The sequence below is a fragment of the Rousettus aegyptiacus genome, unplaced genomic scaffold (genome assembly GCF_014176215.1).
Source record: "Rousettus aegyptiacus isolate mRouAeg1 unplaced genomic scaffold, mRouAeg1.p scaffold_m13_p_4, whole genome shotgun sequence".
Classification (NCBI taxonomy): Eukaryota; Metazoa; Chordata; class Mammalia; order Chiroptera; family Pteropodidae; genus Rousettus; species Rousettus aegyptiacus.
Genome location: NW_023416307.1, coordinates 74,872,965 through 74,894,467, shown reverse-complemented (window position 1 = coordinate 74,894,467; position 21,503 = coordinate 74,872,965). Strand labels below are relative to the sequence as shown.

Genomic DNA, 21,503 nt, shown 5'->3' with positions numbered 1-21,503 from the left:
GGTTGGAAGGAAATGAGACAGAGGTATGTTTAACAAAAGTGACCTTCGAAATATTAAAGAGATAAGCAGTTTTTAGTTAGATTTTTAGTTTATAAAAAATATTCTATTTTCTTTAGGATAGACTATTTTCTCACATGCTATTTACAAAGGAAGATTGGGACTGTTTAAATTAAATTCAATTTTAAGACTTTGTTTTATTTGAAACTAACATTAAGGTATGCTCAAAAAGGAGAGTAGAATTTCTATCATGGGTAGACTACTATAATTACTACAGAATATTAATTTAATCACATTAATCTATAACATTAATGGAATAAAGTGACATTATTTATGTAAACCTCTGTATTTAAAAAAGTTTATTTTTTTTAATAACATGGGCAGTCAGGTTTAGGTCTTACAACCCCGAATTTGTATTTTGCTCAGGCAATCCAGATCTTATTACATTAGGCAAACACTATTCAGGAGAACAGTGGATCATGTAAATACCTTTAATATTATTCATGAATTTTACTCCCACAATAGGTTGGAAATGTGCTACAGATATTCTCTTATGAATGAGCTTATTTAACTTTTGATATTGCATTTCTGTATTTTTTCATTACAATTTAAAGAGGCTCTGATTTACCTGCCTACTATAGATGAAGTGTTCTTTTGTTTCTACTTTTTGCTCTAGTTTTCTTAATTGTATTTCTCCTCTTATTTACCTTTCTACTTTTTTTAAAAAAATTCATCTTTACAGGCTCTTGGTGCCAATTCATATCAGCAGTTAGTATTGCAGACTAAAGTTAATACGTTTAGCTTTAGACAACACACAGATTTTAATCTCTGTGTGTGTTTAATCAACCTGTAATTTATGACTGCTTCACAGTGTGTCATCCACTGGCAGAAATACGACCATTAAAATACTGGTGCTACAGGACAGCTTTGCTAAGCACTACTGTTCATATTACATGATATATTTGGTTGTGCTGTAACCTCAGTAGAATGAAAAAAAAACATACAACATCAAAAACTATACAAAATTACTTTTGTACTTCATATATTAACATATTTCCTAGTCTCTATAAATAATTTTTCTACTTTAGTAAAAAAATATTGAGTTAAACTGAGCATCTTTAGGAAATCAGGTCAGGAATTGGATAAAGATATAAAAAATCTGATGAAATTTCTTTTTATAGTTCAGTTATCCATAATCACATTCGCTCATGCTATTTATTCATTCATTTATTCAATAAATATTTATTGAGCAGCTACAATGTTCCAGACACCATTCCAAGCACTGGGGATAAAGTAGTTAAGAAAACAAAGTTTTGATGTCTTAGAATTTGTATTTTTAGTTGGGAGAGACAGAGAAGAAATAGAAAATTGATCCAGTTCTGATAAATGATAGAATGAAAAATAAATCTGGAGAAAGATGTTCAATGACAGGTGTGATTTTAGATAGTTCAATGGCACCATCCTGACAGGTGATATTTGATCAGAGTTATACGTGAAATAAATGTTTGAATGGAATGACTCTAGAGGAAAGAGTGTGCTTCACAAGGGCATGTGCTTGATGTGCTAAAGGAAGGAAGGCCAGTTTGGCTGAGAGAATTAGTGAGGAAAGAGTGAGAGATAAGGGTGGACAGGTGGATGTGGCTGTTGGGATAGACCCTATAGAAGGTAGTGTCTGGGCCATGGAAAAGATTCAGAATTCTACTGAGTACATGTGAAGTCACGGGAGGATTTTGAGTAGTGCAAAGATTAGCTTTGCTATGATTTTTTTAACTTTAATTTTTCTTTTTACTACTTTTAATTGTATAGTTCAATAGTGTCAATTATATTCACATTGTTGTGTAATAGATCTCAAATGCTTTTTGTCTTGCAAACTGAAACGCCATATCCGTTGAAAAACTCTTCATTTTTCCCTCCTACCAATGCCTATAAACCATCATTCTGCATTCTCTGTCAATGGTTTCATTAGTTAGATATCTCATCTAAGTGGAATCATACATTATTTGTCATTTTGTCACTGGCTTATTTCATTTTGATATGATTTTTATCTTATTATATTATTTTTATGTTATGGCTCTTATATAAAGGGAATATAGACTAAGATAGGGGCAAAAGTGGAAGCAGGCATACAAAGTCTGAGACTATTGCAGTGCTGTAGGCAAGAGATGATGGTACCTTGAACATGGCTGCAGCAGTAGGGGTAATAAAAAGTAAATAAACTCTAGGTAGATTTTTAAGGTAAAGCCAATGAGATTTGTTGATATTTTCAGACATGTAATATGAGAGAAAGAGGAGTAGAATATGAATCATTATATAGTAAATTTTCTGAATAACTTAGTCATCAATCATTTATCCATCACTGAGAGTAATATTCATAAAATCTCCTTAAATGCTGCATGGCTTCTATAATAGCATGCTGATGCTAAAGCAGCCTATTTGATGGCTCAGTGTCATGTTTTGAACTTGAGTGTTTATATCTGTTTTACATATGAGTGCGGATGGTATAAATCCTATATGACAGAAAGGTATGAAAAATCTGGCTTGACTAGTCGATAGTGAACATTTCTAGACAGAGGAAAAGAATGTCTTATTTTGACAGCGAGTTGGCCCTACCCCACAAAATAGTTTGGAATATTGTCTAGATATTGCTCTATTACAAACTGCTTCCTCTGTCCTCTTTATAAAGTCTACTCAGAATTATTTAATGTGGGATGAGCTAGTAGAAACTTGAGACCCAGTGAAGCTAGAGAATGTGGGGAAAGCAGAAGGAAAGAATTCTACTTTCCTTTGGATTTTTTAGTTTAATGTTGGAGACAAAAGCAAAAAAGAATTGTATAGACAAAAAAATTTTAAGCTAAATATATAGGGCTAGTAAATATAGCATTAAGGATTGTCTCTAAATGTTTAAAAGTTGTTGGTTATTGTCTCAAACGAGGCAATGAAAAACAAAGTAAACACAGCTTGATATTTTTTAAAAATCTGGTTATTTGTGACATGCTATATTCTTTATGAGACCATAAAAGATGTAACGAAAGGACACAGGTCTTCTATGTGATTGAGAAGAGCAGATACGGTGTGTGTTTGGGAGCTATATCCTGGCCACGGTTTCATTTTTTGACCATTTTTAAAGCATGCCAGAAAGAATTTTGTAATTAGCTGAAAAGGCATGCAATTCAGATTCACTTTACTGAACTCAGTCAGTAGGATTGACAGCATGCCTTTAATAGATTCCTTCAGTAGATAATTAGACCAGTTTAACCCAAGCACCACATGAATTAACATTTGCACTTGGGTATGAATATTCAGGGACACAGTGCTTTCTGTTGTGTGAGTTGTTTTCCCAGGATTTGCAGTAGTGCCTATTAGGCGCTTGTAATGTATTGATCAGTACAGAATGGCACCAATTAGACCGTTGGGGAACATCCCTGGAGTCAGAGATGATATGCTTATAGGTGATATTTAAGCTTTTTCCTGTAAACTCTAACCCTAACAACAGATTGCCTGCTTCAACTAGTCATATGTTTCAGTTTTGACATGAATTTTGCCTCAGATTGCTATACAGAAAACTGCAAGTTTCCTGGCCTTTTCTGGAATTATGCCATCTGTTATTTTCTCCAATCTCTATGAGATTTTTCATCTGTAAATTAGTCCAAAAGATCATATGCTCTAGGTGTTATAAATAAATAATTGACTAAATAAATAAACAAAAGAATCATTGAGCCATTGAAACTTGTCTTTTGTAATGCTAAAAATTGCTTTGGCACAGCTTATTAGTGCATCAAATACTGGTTCAAAGTTTCATTTTCATTTAGCTGGAAAGCTCAAAGAACTTGATGCTATTTACAAAATCATCTCTCAGATTAATACTTTAAAGTATTAAATATGCACACTTTTAGGATAAGCTCAGGGAACTTGGAAATGGAGAGAATAATTGGGTGCTGAAAATAAATCAAGTTAATATCTCTGTATGGTGATTTAAAAGAAAAGTCAACTTGAATTATTTTTGAAAACTGAAAGAGGTTATATAATGTGGTGGTTAAGAGCATGAATACCTAGGTATGGACCCAGCTCTTCTAACTGGTTTTCTAGTTGCAAAACCTTGGATAAGTTACCTAATATTTCAGTTCCCTACTCTGTAAATAGTATGATAACACTAGGACCCACCTTGTAGGGTCGTGAGGATTAAGAGAATTTAATATATGTAAAGTACTTAGGACAGTGCCTTGTACTATGTAAGCACTATATGTTTGCTCTTCATATTTGCTCATTAATATACATATAGTACAGATACTTTGAGATGATCTTTTCTAAAATATATAAGACATGGAATGTAAACTTAAAAATATTTCAAATATTTCTTACCTTTTAGAGGTAACAACTCTTCAAAGTATAGTAAACTTTGGTTCTTCTCCACTTCCCAAATCTACAAGCCTCTGAGCCACCTCCTCCTCTGTTCCTCCCCTCAATCCAACATTTAATGTACGTTTGGATGGCTAATGTCAGGTCTGGTTTAAGCTAGAGTTTTCATGGTCTGGAAAGCAATTAAATGATTTTAAGTGTGCTCTCTCCATTATTTTCAGTGTTACAATACTACATTTTTGTAATGCAGCAAGAATGCATATATAGATTGTAAGAATACTAGTTTCCAATCTGTGTGTTGTCTTACACAGGGTATTAGGACAGCTGGGTCAAGATATGTTAAGAAGCTTCTCTCTACTCTAATTAAAAATGACCCCAGGCCTGGATCTTAGTAGAAGAATACCCATGTTGCTGTCAATAAAAGTGAAAGGGAAAGTAGAAACCCTCTCTAGAAACATAAGTGGATTCCCCTACACGGCAGAAAGGAATAGTTGTATTATTCCTTGGGTAATTTAGGAATAGCCTGAAGGCTGCCTATTCTTTTTTTCAATGGGTTTTCTAGGTGTTAAGTACATAAAAGTTGCTTAAATTGAGTTGGTGAGAGACCTCAGCTCTCAGAGTTCTGATGAGCACTGTCTGCCAACCAAAGCACAGGTGTCCTTCCTCTTATATATTCTAATGACGGAATTCTCACTTTTTGAATTACTGCTTCTGCATAGGCAGGGACATGGGAACAGGATAAAGCCATGTTCCCAAGATGTCTAAGAGAATTAAAGAATGTTTTCTGACCAATACAAATTACATTAAATAGAGTTTATCTGTGGCTTTTAAATTGGAATTCATCAGGTATAGTATAATTATACCTTTAAAAAAAATAGTGTGAACAACAAACACCAGTGTCTTGTATCTGTAGAGAAGTCATTAATTTTTGTCATCATATTGCATATTGCTAACTCTATAACTCCTGATTCTCAGTAAAAATAAAGGCCGTACTATTGTAGCATTTGTCTATTTGGGGAGATTTATTTTAGGGGATTGTAACTATTTTATATAGGAAGTACTGAAGCTGAGATGAGTGTTATGATAACACAGGATGAATGAAATGACATGGGGCATTCCAGAGGTTTTCTATAAGGAAGTTCAGGTACCCTTATGTATGTATGTTGGGTGGGGGTGGGGGGAGGAGGACACTTTTAACTTGGTCTCAGATTGAACGTAATTACTCCATGTGCATCAATTTCAGGATTCTAGAGGATGCCTTTTGTCAAAGTGTAGTTGAAACCAATTTCCCACGGCAATAGATAAATAAAAATGAAGGTTTGCTTTTCAAATATCTATCAGATTAGATGAAAATGCCAGCATCACTTCTGCTCCCAAAATTTTCTCTTTAGGCTTAAATGTGCAAACAGAAAAAGAAAAAAACATTGTTCTCTCCCAGTTGTAAATCAGCTAGGATTTTCCTAGTTTCTTTTCTGACTTTAATTTTGCCATTTTGTAAAGCAAAGTTGTGAAATAAAAAGCAAGATTAGCGTCCTACGAATTTCCATGATTTTCTATGAGAAAATTGGCACTGCATATATTTTTTAAAAGGTTGTAATATTGGAGGAAAAGTAGAAAGCATATTATTGAAATAATGAGAAATAGAGAATTTCACAATCAGCTGATTTGGAATTTAGAATTTGTTAGGGCTGCCTTATTGTGTGGAGGGAAGAGGAGAGATGGAAAGCTAAAAAAAAAAAAAAAAAAAAAAAAAAACCTTGCAGAATCTCAATTGCCGTATCTGTAACATGAAGATAATAATGTGTACCTTTTTCCTAAGGTTATTATGGAAGACTCAATGGCGTACCTTATGTCCACAATTTTGCATAGTGACTGGTCCATTATAGATAGGTACTCAGCAAATTGTGGTTAGTCTCTTCTTTTCTCTCAAGCAAAGGAATTTGAACAAAGCTGCTACAGGTGTTAGTACTTTTCCTTCTCTAGCTTTTGTTTTCATTAACTAAAATTAAAAAAAAATTTTTGTGTGGTGAAATAGTAGAACTTTTATAAATGGATGGTAACTTTACAATATAACTTTACTGTGGGTTCAATCTTTAGATACTCTGGCAATGTGTAGTAAGAGACTTAAAATGTGCATCCTCTTCAATCTCCTTATCCTAAAGAATTAATCCGAGAAGATCATAAATGTTTATGTAGTATTATTTACAATATTGAAGAAATGGAAGCACACTAAATACATATCATTAGGGGATTGGTTAAAAATATTTAAGAAATGCTCATCACGGAATATTTTGAAGCCATTAAAAATAATGTTGCAGAGACTCATAAATCAATATGACAAGATGATTATTATGTATTATTAAGGAAATAAATATATGACAAAACTTTATTAGCCAAGTTAAAAGTATTTTCACAGTTTAATATAAATAAATATGTACGTACTAATGTTCTCCATTGACGTCTCTACAATGATGTGGTTGCTTTCTGTTTTGTATATTTTGATATTGTCTGACTTTTAAAAACCAAGCAGGTATACTGCTTATGTTTCCTAATTTTAAAAGATGTCATTATTTTAAAAAAATTATTAATATATAAAATTACTAAGGTAGCACGTTATTTGAAAATTCAAACAATGTAACATATATAGTTAATCCTGCCTCCTCGTGCATTTAATTTATAAGCAGTAAAAAACAAGAATTTTTTCCCATTAATAAAAATAATTAGACACTTACTAATTTAAATTTTTGTCATGACAGCAAGCAGTAGGACTAAAGCACAGTCTAGCAAATTTCCTTTCTAAATGGTTTGGTGGACAAAGCCAAGATATTTGAGAACCACGACTGTCATTGTCAACTTTTTCTTCTGTGCTATTTTCCATTTTAACCTCATTTGAGACTTTAAATGAATTTAGAATGAAAACGTGTTGTGTTGGCAAACAAGAGCCTTTCCTAATATCCAGAACACACATGCCCACCTATCATGTTAAAATGCACTGACAAGATTCTGCTGGAAGCTTGCTGTGCCACAGTAAAATGAAATGTATACCAGTCTTCCTAGATCAAACCGAATGTTGATGTGCTATATGGAAAGGGTCTGCAGGAGATCTGGCCACACACAGCCAGGAAATCAGACCTGGTTTAAATATCCATAGCACAATTAAGACTGCTTTCTATTAATTGACATAGAACCACTTGAAAGGTGTCTGTTACGTAATTCTCCTAAAGAGAAAATGCTTCAAAGTAGACATGGTAGAGAGAATTGTTCATTTTTTTACATTAAGTGTAAATAGATTTCGAGGGATTTCAATCATGTAGGAACAGAAAATTACCCCTTTTTAGCAGCTCTGAGAAATATGGCAGCAATCGTAAATTTTATCACTGGTTTGCTTGAGCAAGATGTTACCACTACTGTAAATGGTATTTTACCACATTATATCCTATTAATTGGGTATTACTCTGTTTGAGCCGCCTTTCATTTGAGGAACAGAAGAAATCTTCAGTCTTTCCAGGAAGCTGCCTAACAGGAGCATGTGCCATCAGGTGCCCTTCATACCTTAATGTGGGCGAGGCAAGGGGACTGCTGAAGTCACTAGTCGAGATTTGCCTTTCCACCTCGCACAAATCCTACAGCTATCTGAATCTCAACTACTATATCTGTGAAATGTGAAGAATTTTTGTCTCTGTCATATTTATTGAGACCTTACTGTATACCAGCCACCCCACGAGCATAAGAAAAGAAAACGAATGCAACGATATGGTCTTTATCCTTAAGGCATGTAACTGAGTTAGAAGGCAGTATGAGGCAGAAGGTATAGGAACCATAAGTATAAGACCTTAGGTCATCATTGAAGTTGTTGTGAATGGGAAGAACTTAAGTACTTAAAGTTTTATACTATTATAGTATTATAGAGCTTACCCTTTTCTGATATAAGTTGTAAAATAACCAGCACTATAAGACAGTATGCTGTAGATGCTCCATTGTCTCAAATATAAAGGCTCCTCCTGAATTGTGTGGTTCACCCTGCGTACTTTGCAACTGTAATAGAAATTGCAAGAAATGAGTTGCTGGGAAAATTAACTGGCCACAATCTCACTCTCTGCCATGTTATCCATTTTCTCATTGCAAAACTTTATGCTATATAGCTTAAGGTCATAGAACATTAAAAATAGGAATGAAAAAAAAATCCAGTTACTAAAATAAAAGGCCTCCTTAATATATAACATTATCTATGATTAAAGACATATATTATCTAGGTTTTTCATGAATCTTTACATTTTTATCTGCATGTCTGGAGATGGTATTAGATCCTACCTGAGAGTCATTATACTGCAATGCAAGGATCCCAGAAAAGTGAGGGCCAAATATTTAAAGAATAGTTTGGTAGTTTAGGATTTTTTTAGTCCTAGAAGCAAAAGCTTATACTAAAATTATATTAATTTCGTACTCGATGAAATGTAAAAAATATAATTTGAATGAAATTATGTAAAACCTCAGGAATGTAGAAAACATCTTCCATCTTAGGCCTCACTCTTAGGGAGTAGGGGTGTCTGCACAGGTTGTGACAATGACATTTGAAGACATTATTGCCTTTCCTTTCACCTTTCCATTTGGTTCAAAGATGCAGAAAGCTTCTTCGGCTTTGGAATATCTATAAACCAATCTATGAGAAATGAATAATACTATAAGAATAGAAGAAAGAGGAAAGTAAGCAATCAAAAGGTTTGACAGGTTTTCTTGCACACATTTCTCTTTGGAATATAACTGGCTCTTTTTTTTTCCCCCTACTTGCAATGCAATCCTTGGATGGTCCTATGGAAAAACTATTCCACCTGTCATTGCCACTTTCTGCCGAGAACTTCCACTATCAAACAGAAGGTACAAAATTACTGCATGCTAATTTAGACTCTCACCTAGGCACAATTTTTAACTCCTCAATTGCTATAATGACCTAAATACTTTCAGCTGGTGTCTCTGCATAATTTTTCCTTTCATTCTAATAACTAGAGAACCAAATAAAATACTGTGTTTGGTATACTCAGTTTCTGTCAAATTTCTCTTACTGAATGATGAAAAATGATACCTTTAGGCATTCTTTCATTTTCATGGTTTGGGGGATTCAGGGCTATCTATTTTTGTTATAAATTTATGTCCTGATTTTAGATCCTATTTTTATTTTCTTTGGTCCAAATCAGGTTATTTCCAAATTTCTCCTATTCTAGCTGTAAAATTCGGGAACAATGACCTACCAATGCCAGGGGTAGGTGGTAATGAGAAGAAAGAAACAGAATTTCTTAATTGTTTGATTTTATCTCATTTCTTTATAACTGAGAAATATTTCAGCCATGCAGAACATTTCAAAGAATGTTATATAAAATATAACACTTTTGTTCTACTTGCTTTAAATTTTAAAAAATAGAATAAAGCTTTGTAGATAAAGCTGAAACCACCTGGATATCTTTCCCTAATCCAATCACTCTTCCTCCCTCTCCTGAATGAGCCCAAGTTAGTATTTTTCATTCCTCTACAGATTTTTATACAATAACTAAAGCTGTATGTATACATAAGTAACACATAGCACTGTTCTGAATATTTTCTTGCTTTAAATAAAACTATTATACTATATATACCTTTCAATGACTCAATTTTTTTTTCTTTCTCAACTTTGGTTTTGAGATTGGTCCATAATAAGACATTGAATTCTAATACAATCATTTTAACAGTTGTATAGTGCTTCACTGAATGAATAGATCACAATGTACTTTATCATTTCCTGCTGGTGGCCATTTAGGCTAAACTACATTTAACCTAATATACCTAATGTATAAATGTAATATACATTTTCCATACCTACTTTTTTGTTCACATGGGAAAAAGTACCTCAAGGAATGGCTGAATATTTTCATCTTAACTTTATAAGATATTGCTAAATTGCTCTTTAAAGGGGCTGTGCCAATTTATCCTCCCATCACTGGATAGAAGATTTGTATTTTCTACAACCATACCAAATATTAGTAATTTTAGACTTTTAAAGTTTTTGCTTAATTGATAGATGCGAACAAAGTTTTAATTTGTATTTTCCTGATTACTAGTGATCTTATGCATTTATTTTAGTTCTATTGGTCATTTGGGTTTCTGCTTCTTTTGAATGCCTATTCATTTTTCTTTACTACTTTTCTGTTAAATTGTTTGTATATTTTTTGTAGTTTTTCTGGACATGAATGAGTTAAAAACATCTTCTCTCGGACTACAGCTATTTAAAATAACGGTTTTGTTTATGATGTCTTTTGTTGACAAAAGTTCCTAATTTTGATGTAATCAGGTGAATCAGTCTTTTTTTTTTTTTGTGGTTACCACCTCTTGTGTTTTGTTTAAGAAGTATTTCTACAAAATGTCATGTTTACCCATTTTTAAATTTCTATTTTAAAATAATGTTTAAATTAATCATCTTGATTTTTTAAGAGAAGTTTTAGGTTCATAGCCAAATGAAGGGGAAGTTCCGAGAGTTTCCATATATCCCCTGTCCCCACATATGTATGACCTCCCCACTATTGGCATCCTGCACTAGAATGCTGCATTTATTATGATTGATTAACCTACGTTAACACATCATGTGGGTCCCAGATATAACCGATCCCAGGTCTGGCTGTGATCCAGGCTCGCGGCTAAGAATAGGACCCTGGATTTAGAATATTACGTTAGCGTAGTAAGGTGTCTGCTCCCAGTTCATGTAAACATGAATCAGCTTACTGTATCATTCATGTGTAGCAGAATGCCACTATTGTACTCTGATATATATAAAGCTCATGCAGTCCTCTAACGGGGCAGAAGTATGTTCCCTGAAACAGAAGCACAAGCCCCACTATAAAGTTAGTGCCTGCCAGTTTCATTCTTATGTCAACCCCTTGTGCATTCTCCCAACTATGTGTCTCATCACCAAAACCTTCTCTTCTCGATCAGCTTGGTGCTGACACATTGTTATTACTCACAGTCCCTAGTTTGCATTAAGGTTCACTCTTGCTGTTGTACATTCTATGTGTTTTGACAACTATATAATGACATGCTTCCATCATTGTGCTATATCATACAGAATGGTTTCACTGCCTCAAAGATCTTCTGTGCTCTGTCTATTCATCCCTTTCTCCACCTTTCTAACCCTAGAAACCACTGATCTTTTTACTCTCTATAGTTTCATCTTTTCCAGAAGGTTATGTAGTTAAAATCATTCAGCATGTAGCCTTTCAGATTTGTTTCTTTTACTAAGTAATACACGCTTAAGTTTCCTCCATGTCTTTTCATGGCTTGATAGCTCATTTCTTCTTAGTGATGAAGAATAAATATTCCATTATCTGTATGTACCACAGATTAATTCATCCATTCACCTACTGAATGACTACTTAGTTGCTTCCAAGTTTTGGCAATTGTGAATAATATGAATAGAACTGATGTAAACATCCATGTGCACATTCTTGTGTGAATATAAGTTTTAAATTCATTTGGGTAAATACAAAGGAGTGCGATTACTGGATCATATGGTAAGAAAATGTTTACTTTTGTAAGAATCTGCCAAACTGACTTCCAAAGTGGCCATAGCATTTTGATTCCCAACAGCAATGTATGAGACTTTCTGTTGCTCTACATCCTCACCAAAATGTGGTGTTGCCAATGTTTTGGATTTTGGCCATTTTAATAGTTGCATAGTGGTATATCATTGCTGTGTTAATTTGCAGTTGCCTAAGGACATATGATATTGAACATCTTTTCATATGCTTACTTCCCATCTGTACATCTTTTTTTTGGAAGTTGTCTGTTCATGTTCTTTGCCCATTTTTCATCAGGCTGTTTGTTTTTCTATTGTTGAGTTTTAAGAGTTCTTTGTATATTTTAGATAGCAGTTTTTATCGAATGTGTCTTTTGCAAATATTTTATTCTGATCTGGGGCTCAACCTTTTATTCTTCTGACACTATCTTTTACAAAATATGTTTCCAATTTTAATAAAGCCCAGTTTACAAATTCTTTCTTTCATGGATCAGGCCTTTGGTATTTTATATAAAAGCCATTGCATGCCTGAGGTCATCTAAGTTTTGTTCTTTCTTATCTTCTAGGAGTTTTATAATTTCATGGTTTACATTAAGGACTATGAACCATTTTGAGCTAATTTTTGTAAAGAGTAGAAGTCTGTGTCTAAATTCATTTTTTTTCCCAACTAGATATCCAGTTTTTCCCAGCACCATAAGTTGAAAAGACTATCTTTGCTCCATTGTATTGCCTTTGCTCCTTTATCAAAAATCAGTTGACTATACGTATGTGGGTTTATTTCTCAACTCTCTATTCTATTCCACTGATATTTCTATTATTTCAACAATGTTATACTGTTTTGATTACTGTAGCTTTATAACATATCTTGAAGTCTGATGGTGTAAGTTTTCAACATTGTTCTTTAATAATGAGTTGACTTTTCTAGGACTTTTGCCACTCAATATAAACTTAAGGATCAATTTATTGATATCGATAAAATATCTTATTCAGGTTTTGATTTGAATTGTGTTAAATGTATGAATCGAGTTGAGAAGAACTGACAATTTGACAATATTGAGTCTTCCTATCTTTGAACATGAAATATCTCTTTATTTCGTTCTTCTTTGATAACTTTCTTCATATTTTATAGTTTTCTTTATTAAGATCTTATACATATTTTATTAGATTTACATGTCAATATTTTATTTTACTTTTTTGAGTGCAAAAGTAAATGATAAAGTAATAACTGAAATTGCCCAAGCAACAAAATTTATTGATATTGCACTGCAGCCTAAATTTAACATGATAATGATTTCACAGAAAGCCAATATTTGACAAATTGACCGAAAAAATATTTTCAAATACAAAGAAAACCTTTCATCATTTAAACTGTATTTTGTGATTTTGTTATTCACATCAAAAAGCTTTCAAAAAGAGCATAATAACTGTTAAGACATAACACTTTTGTTCATTTTCTTACTGGAGAGGGCAGCTGGCATTTCTAGTTGACTTTGGAAGTACAGCAATCCTGAAAACATTTAAACTCCCATTTCATAAACATGAGTCACTCATTTATTTATGATAGTCACATTCAATATAAGTGAAAATCAGTCCTTAATTATAATGTGTTTTTAATTTCAAAAAAAGAAAGATAATTGAGTTTTGTACATTAATCTTGTATCCTGCAACCTTGTTCTAATGGCTTCTTCGTTTCAGGAATTTTTGTCTTTTTTTTTTTTTTGGATTTTCTAAATAGAATATCACGGCATCTGCAAATGAGGAAAGCTTTATTTCCTTGTCTTGCCTTATTATATTACCTAGAATTTTCAGTATAATATTGAAAAGCAGTGGTGCGAAGGGAGGGACATCCTTGTCTTATTCCTGATCTTAGCTGGAAAGCTTTGAGTTTTTCACCATTAAGTAGGGTGTTAACTTTAGATTTTTTGAAGATGGTCTTTGTCAAGTTGAGGAAGTTTCCCTCTATTTTTAGTTTCCTGAGAGCTTTTATCATGAATGGGTGTTGGATTTGGTTAAATGCTTTTGCATCTATTAATGTAAATCATATGATTTTTCTTCTTTAGCCTCTTCATGTGGTGGATTACATTAATAGCCTCATATACCTGGGATAAATCTTCCTTGACTGTAGTGTATAATAATTTTTATACATTGTTGGATTAGTTTTGCAAACATTTTGCTGAGGAATTATGCATCTATATTCATAAGAGCTACTGGTCTGTACTTTTCCTATAAAAAATTTGTCCGGTTTTGGTAATGAGATAATGTTGGCCTCATAGAATAAGTTTAATAATATTTTCTCTGATTCTATCATCTAGAAGAGATTATAAAGAATTGGTATAACTTCTTTCTTAAATGTTTGGTAGAATTTACTAGTGAAACCATTTGGGCTGGGTGCTTTATGACTTGGAAGTTTATTAATTATTGATTCAAAAATTTTAAATAAATATAGGCCTATTCCAATTGTCTATTTCTTCTTGTATGAATTTTGACAGATTGTGTCTTCTGAGGAATCATTCCATTTCATCTAGATTATCAAATTTGTGGGCATAGAGTTGTTTATAATATTTCTTTTATTATTATTATGCTTTTAATGTCTATAGGATCTGTAGTTATGTAATCGCTTTCATTTCTGATATAGTAATTTATGTCTATTATCTCTCTGTCCTTTTTTCTTAGTTAGCCTGGGTAGAGGCTTATCAAATTTATTGATTTTTCAAAGAACCAAATTTTGGATTTATTGATTTTCTCCACTGATTTTCTATTTTCAATTTCATCAATTTCTGATCTAATTATTATTTTTTTCATCTTACTTTGAATTTAATTTGCTCTTCTTTTTCTAGCTTTCTAATGTAGAAGCTTAGATTATTGATTTTAGCTCTCTCATCTTTTCTAAAATAAGCATTCACTGCTATAATTTTTTCTGTAAAGCACTATATTTGCTGCATCCTGCAAATTTTGATTATTTTCATTTTAACTTATTTCAAAATATTTTAAAATATCTCTTGGAATTTCTTCTTTGACTCATGTATTGTTTAGATGTGTGTTGTTTAATCTCTATGTATTTTGGGATTTTCCAGCTCTCTTTCTCTTATTGATTTCTAGTTTAATTCTTTTTATGTCTAAGGGGAGAGATATAATATCTGTTCTTTTAAATTTATTAAAATGTGTTTTATGGCCCACAATGTGATTTATCTCAATGTTTCATGTGAGCTTGAGAAGAATGTGTAATTTTCTGTTGGATAAAATAGTCTATAGATGTTAATTACATCCACTTGATTGATGGTGCTGTTGAATTCAGTTATGTCTTCACTGATTTTCTGTCTTCCATATCTATCCATTTCTGCTAAAAGGATATTGTGAAATAATAAAAGAAATATATATTGATCTCTGTCCCTGGTTCCTGGCACAGTGCTCTTAAAACCCCTGTAAGTTCCTAAGTGACAAAAATAAAGGTACCTCTTTTATTCTAATATTTGGTTTTGACTCCAACTCCTGACACAGTTTTTAAATCCCTTGGAATCTACTGAGTGATAGGGGTGCATACCTTTTCAATTATTTAGGTATTTAAAAAAGTATTTAGCCATATTTAGTAATATTTTTCTTAGTGATCTTTCCTACCTTTGTTAGAATGGTTCCTAGAAACTTAAACATTTTTCATTCTGCTCTTTAAAATTCTTGATAATTTGTTTTTACTGAATTATGAAAATTCTATTGATTCTGCATGTTATCCTGACATCTATAAAACTGATAAAATTTCCCTATTTTTCTAAGTTTACCTGTTTATGCTATTCTGGTTTTTTTATATTTATAGTCATGTGTTATCCAAGAAAAACTTTGTCTCTTCTTTTAAGTTATTTCCTTTATTTAATTTTTTTTTGCCTTATTGCATTAAGATTTATAGGACAATGACAGTAATAAATTGTACTGTGCTGTGCCTGGCTTTAATGTATCAGATATTTTATAATTATTATGTTTGTTACTGAATTTTTTGTTGTTATTAGATAAATATCTCTTGTTTTAATATGCTGTTTTTATAAAAATTATGAATAATTAAAAATTATGAATTAGAATTTTAGTTAATGCTTTTTTGTGTATTTTTCTAGTTTATTTATTAGTTATAGGGAGAAAGTGAATATTTCTTCTAAAGAATATTTCACAAGCCTCCCAAAATGTATAGCTATTAGAAAGAGAATAGTGATTATAGCAAAGAGAATAGATATAATCAGGAATGCTCATGATGGAGAGAGTTCAGATTAAACCGTTTAGATGACTCCAGACTCTGTCATGATCTGAACTTAGCCGCGTGAAAGACTGCAGTTGAGAACCACACAGTCTAGCTTAATCAACCCTTAGAACTGTAAGACATAATAATAATATTGTTGTATCAGTTCATTTTTTTTGAGATCACCAATTGTATTATGACTATATAAAATATTAACATTAACATAAGGAGTAGTTTGGTGATTGCTACATAAAAGCTCTCTGTGCTATTTTTTGTTACTTTCTATAAGATGATTTCAATTAAACTTCCAGGACCATGAGATATTATAAAATAAACGTTATTAATTGGAGTGGTTTATTTCATAGCAATAGACAACCATAGCACAAAAGTATTATAAACTGAAGCTCATTGGGATGGGAATGAAGATGGATTTATTTTAAATTAGCTTTAATTTGAAATCATCTTATACTTACTGAAAGTTGCAAAAATGGCATTAACCCAGCTTCTCTTAATGTTAGCAACTTGTATAATTACAATCAAATTAATGATGTCAAAAATGAACATTTATATGATAATGTTATTTTTATTAACCCAGCAAATAATATTATTTGCCGTTTTTCTAGTCCAAGATTTAATCTAGAATCCCACTTTGTCTTTAGTTCTTATAGTTTGTTAGCCTTTTCAAATCTATTATAATTCTGTCTTTGTCTTTAATGACCTTGACATTTTTGAAGAGCATGGATGAGTTTTTTTGTAGGATGTCACAATTTGGGTTTTTCTGATATTTGCTCATCATTAAATTCAAGTTGTTGTGGTGCAATCCAATCTAAGACCCACAGAGCCAGTTGAGATGAATTGTGAGCCTTTATTAGCCGGCTGGCAACTAACTCTCTACCAGGCAGGGTTAGGGGAGATCAGACCGGAGCTTCCAGAGGAGGTAGCTTATAAAGCCTAAAACCACATCAAAACAAGCAAGCAGGTAAACATTAGCATAAATTTTCCATTAGCATATCTTTGCACAGAATATCTCCTAGAACTACACCCTAGTTAAACATTAACAAGCAAGCAGATTACAGAAGCAGAAGTTGGCCATTTGAAAATTTTCCACCCTTAACAAAGTTATGTATCTTTTTCGCAAGAATATCACAGAAGTAGTATTGTAACCTCAGTGTTTCATATTAAGAGGTACAGCATTAAGACATGTTTTAATTCATTGTATCTTATACAATTTTAACTTTAATCACTTAGTTAAGGTGATATCTGCCAGGTTTCTCCACTGTAAGATCGTTTTTTTCATTTGTAATTGTGGGGGCTCAAAAAATAATTTTCTCTCACCTTCTAAGTTCTTCTAACTAGGCTAATAACCACAATAACAGAGACAGATTAATAGGAGAAAATGTCCAAAATTTATTATATGAATGCACATTTGAGTGTGCCATAAGAATGAGACAGGCAATGCATTGCATAGTTGAGGCTTGCACGCCATTACGGACAAAGGCAGCAGGAGTCTGGGATTTCGAAAGGTGAAAAAAGGCAATTCACTGGTAACTGAAAAAAGAGACACACTCAGGGCAAATAAATTTCCTTTAGGTAGCCCAGAAACAATGGGACACATGGGAGGGAATCTAGCTAACAGAACCCTGCTTGGACACTTCCTACCTAATTCTAAAATGAATATGCTAAGAATCCCTTCTTGGAACAGGCCTTTTTATTCTAAATCCCTTAGGCAGGAAAGGAGGAGGGTCAAAGTTTCTTTCTGAGTCTTTTGTTTTTTAACAGTCATTGTAAAATCAATATCCCCAAAGGCACTCTTTTGGGATGGTGAATCTTTGTTTTCCTTCATGATTAATAAATATCTTGTGAGGAGATGTTTTGAAATTATGCAAATATCCTGTTTCTTATCATTTTTTCTACTAATTTTAGCATCCATCTGTGACTTTTGCCTGCAATAATTATTACTGTGGTGTTTGCCTCATGATTTTCTATTTTCATCATTCTGTCTATATTTATTAATTACAATTTGACTGTAACAAAAGCTGTCCCTTCTCCTTCATTTATTTATTCATTTAATTATTTATTTATCACTATGGACTGTAGATAATAATACAATATATTGTTTTATTGTTCAAATTGATCCAAATTTGGCCATTGAAATTCTTCAAGTTGTTCTTCAATGTGCTTTCATCATTTTCTAGCATTTCTTTTCTTTCTAGTACCAAAAGATATTCCAGGATGGTCTGGTATTTTCCCTGCCTCGGCCTTGGAATCCACCATTCCTCCAAGAGCCCTGGTTTCTTTTATCGGACGAAAGTATTTAGACACTAAAATCTGTGAGCCAGTTATTCTAATTACTACTGGAATAGTTTTGCTATGAATTTCACTCAGTGGGTAGAGTATGTAAACTAACCTATGCATCCAGACATATCTGTATTTCTATATCTATCTATACATATTTAAATTAAAAACTGATATATGCCTTTGATTCCAACCCACTACAATAGATTTATTTCTAGCCTTCTTTCTTTCTTTATTTGTAACTCATTTCTCTATTGGTGAGAAAACTCATTTTCATAATATCTTTATATATGAAAATTGGCTTTTGATGGTTACAAAAGAGGTACTCTTCTCTTAGGGTCCCTTTTTCCCTACTGGTAACTTCAACTTTCTTTGCATTTCAAATCTCATAAAGGTAAGTTTGTCAGTAGAGATAAATGGAGACTCCAGTTTTGTAGAGTTATGCAGTTAAATAATGGATCAGAGTTGACAAGCAAACACAGACATTTAATTAATGTTTTTAAGTAATTCTATTTTACTAGGCTAATTTCATATTGGTTTAAGAAAATCAAACATTTGATGAATTTTGTTGCGTGCAATACTAACACCCCTTTATCAGGATTTACAATAAAAATAATAAATTGAAATTGAATATAGCCAATAATATATGTCAGACACATCCTAAAACTGAAAACAAACAAAATTAATATTATGCATTATTTTAATTTCGTAAAGAATCTTGGAACACTCTTTATGTGAATGATGCCATACAAAACTAGTTTGCACTGTTCTGGTTATATAGTGACAGGAACAAATGAATATCAATTAGACATTTGTTTTTCATTCATTTTAAGCTTTAAAATGTTAGCTGTATCATTTGAATAATGCATGTACCTATTTTAACTAATAGTCTTTTTTTTTCAGCTACTTAGTTTAGAAATGGTAATTTTAGCTTTAAAGCATGTTTTGATTTGCAAATTTGTTACCCAATCTCTTTTCTTTATAGATAGATTTCTAAATATCCATAACTTTAGAAATATAGTACTTTTATTATATTCACGAAAGTCCTCATCAGTGAGTTGGATATCTAGAAAGTCCTCATCAGTGAGTTGGATATCTAAAAAATATATAGAAATCATAATTGTCATGGCAAGTGTGAGTTTGAGGCTCAATATTCATTTGAGGATTGTTTTAAGAACTGTCTTCAAACACATAAAAGGTGAATATTGAACAAATTACACCAGCTTTTTGCTGACGATCAAAGTATATACAAGAAAGCCTGAAACTTAAATCAGGGTAAGAAATTTAAATTTAATTCTGAAGCACAATTTTCTTATAGGAAGGGCTGTAAAACCCTAAGATATGCTCTTGAAGGCAAGGATTTAGAATTAATTCCCTCAAGGTTTTTATAAACTAATAAATTTATAATTTCAGGATAGTTTAGGTGATATCTCACCTTAATGAAGAGACTTAAGGAGCTCTCAAAGGCCCCATCCTAGCCTTAGAATTTACAATGAAATGGGACCAAGAAGCCTATCTGGTTCTAGCTGTCCACAGAGACGTGGCGCCCATAGAAATGACGTGAGAGAGCTCAAGTGCACATACCCACATATTAGCAAGCTTGGGACCAGAGATCATTCTGGTATGGTGGAATAATAATAATAGTAAGATCTTTCGTGTAGCATGCTCCGTAATACTCAAACTTTTTTTTTTTTTAATGGGGTGTGGGGAGTATATATTTTGTTAACCATTATAACAACCATGTGAAGCAGAGAATATACTATTTATTACTACTATGACTTACTTCAGAGAAACTGAGGAAGAATTTAGAGTACTTGTCTAAGATTGAAAGCATAGTTGGGATTTAAATGCATATTTTTTGACTTAAGCTATTGCTTTTTCCAGTTACCTATGCCCTTTTATGTGAGAATATTTGGAATGAGATAAAAATCTCAGACGTAAATGAAGATTCTATGCGTTTGGGCTCAGATGAAGATACGATTATTGGGAGGAAAGTGTCATGGAGTTTCAGTGACTGCTTTTATATAAACACTTCTCAAAGTGTTTCTGAAGAACACTGTTCTGAGATGATGGTAGGCATTACACTGTATTAGGGTTTGATTCAGCCTGGAGTAACAGAAAACAAACAAACAAACAAACAGTGGTGAATGCGAAATTGAAGATGATTTCTCTCTCACTTAAAGGAGTCTGAAGGTAGTCACTGTGTGCCTCATGTGGTGGCTCCACAATGATAAAGGAGCCAGATGCATGCTGTCTTGCAGCTTTCTTGTCTTTTGTGAGCTTCCTTGTAATTTACCTGCTAAGGTTGTAGCCCTCATTCTGCATTCTGGCCAGTCAAAAGGAGGAAGGTGAGTGGTGCAAAGAAAGGCATGCTCTGTACTTTTAAGTCTATGTCTTGTTTATCATGTGTTTTACTTCCACTTATATCTCATTAATAAAAACTTAATTACATGGCCAGGACTAGCAGCAAAGGGAGGCTGGAAATAAAACCTTTTGGCTAAGCAGCAATGTGCCCAGCTGAAACTATAATTTTGCTATGCAGAAAGAAGGGATGAATGGATATGGGGAATGACCTTATCAATGAATGTTACATGCACCTGAAATAGTAGGCTTCTTTTAAAAAAAGAAAGAAAAAAGAATCTTGTGGTCAAATAAGCTTCAGAAATGCTAAGTTAAATAAAGTTAAGCAGATCTCTTTAACACCAGGCTTCTCAAAGATGCTAATGTATATTGTGACAATCTAAGAGTAGAATATACCATGTACGTTTTCCACACTTATTTGACTTTTGAATTCTTGATTTATGGAGCATCCTTTGGGATTAATAGCCTACAAAATATACTTTAAGGAAATACTGCTATAAATTGTTCCAGGATGGATAATTTCTATCTGTTCCCTGCTGCCAAGAACTGACTAAACAAAGCATTGTGCCTCCTCTGACTTACTTAACTTGATTTTATTCTATCTGTAAGTCAGTGATATGACGGAGCATACATAATGAGCACGACTGTGGAGCAATTTGAAAATATAAAGGATTATGGAAATGCCAAATAATTGGACATTAAACAGGTAATCCTTAAATTTATCCCTAAAAAAAATGT

The 21,503-nt window shown here is 32.6% G+C and overlaps 1 long non-coding RNA gene across 1 annotated transcript in view; it reads left to right on the top strand.

Moving 5' to 3' along the window:
• The first annotated feature begins 5,609 nt into the window (after positions 1–5,609).
• The window catches only part of LOC118601642, a 121,462-nt gene continuing 105,568 nt past the window's right edge, over positions 5,610–21,503 (top strand). Inside the window, exon 1 of the long non-coding RNA XR_004950431.1 lies at positions 5,610–9,228. This is a non-coding gene — a long non-coding RNA (uncharacterized LOC118601642). The remainder of the gene's footprint in view (positions 9,229–21,503) is intronic.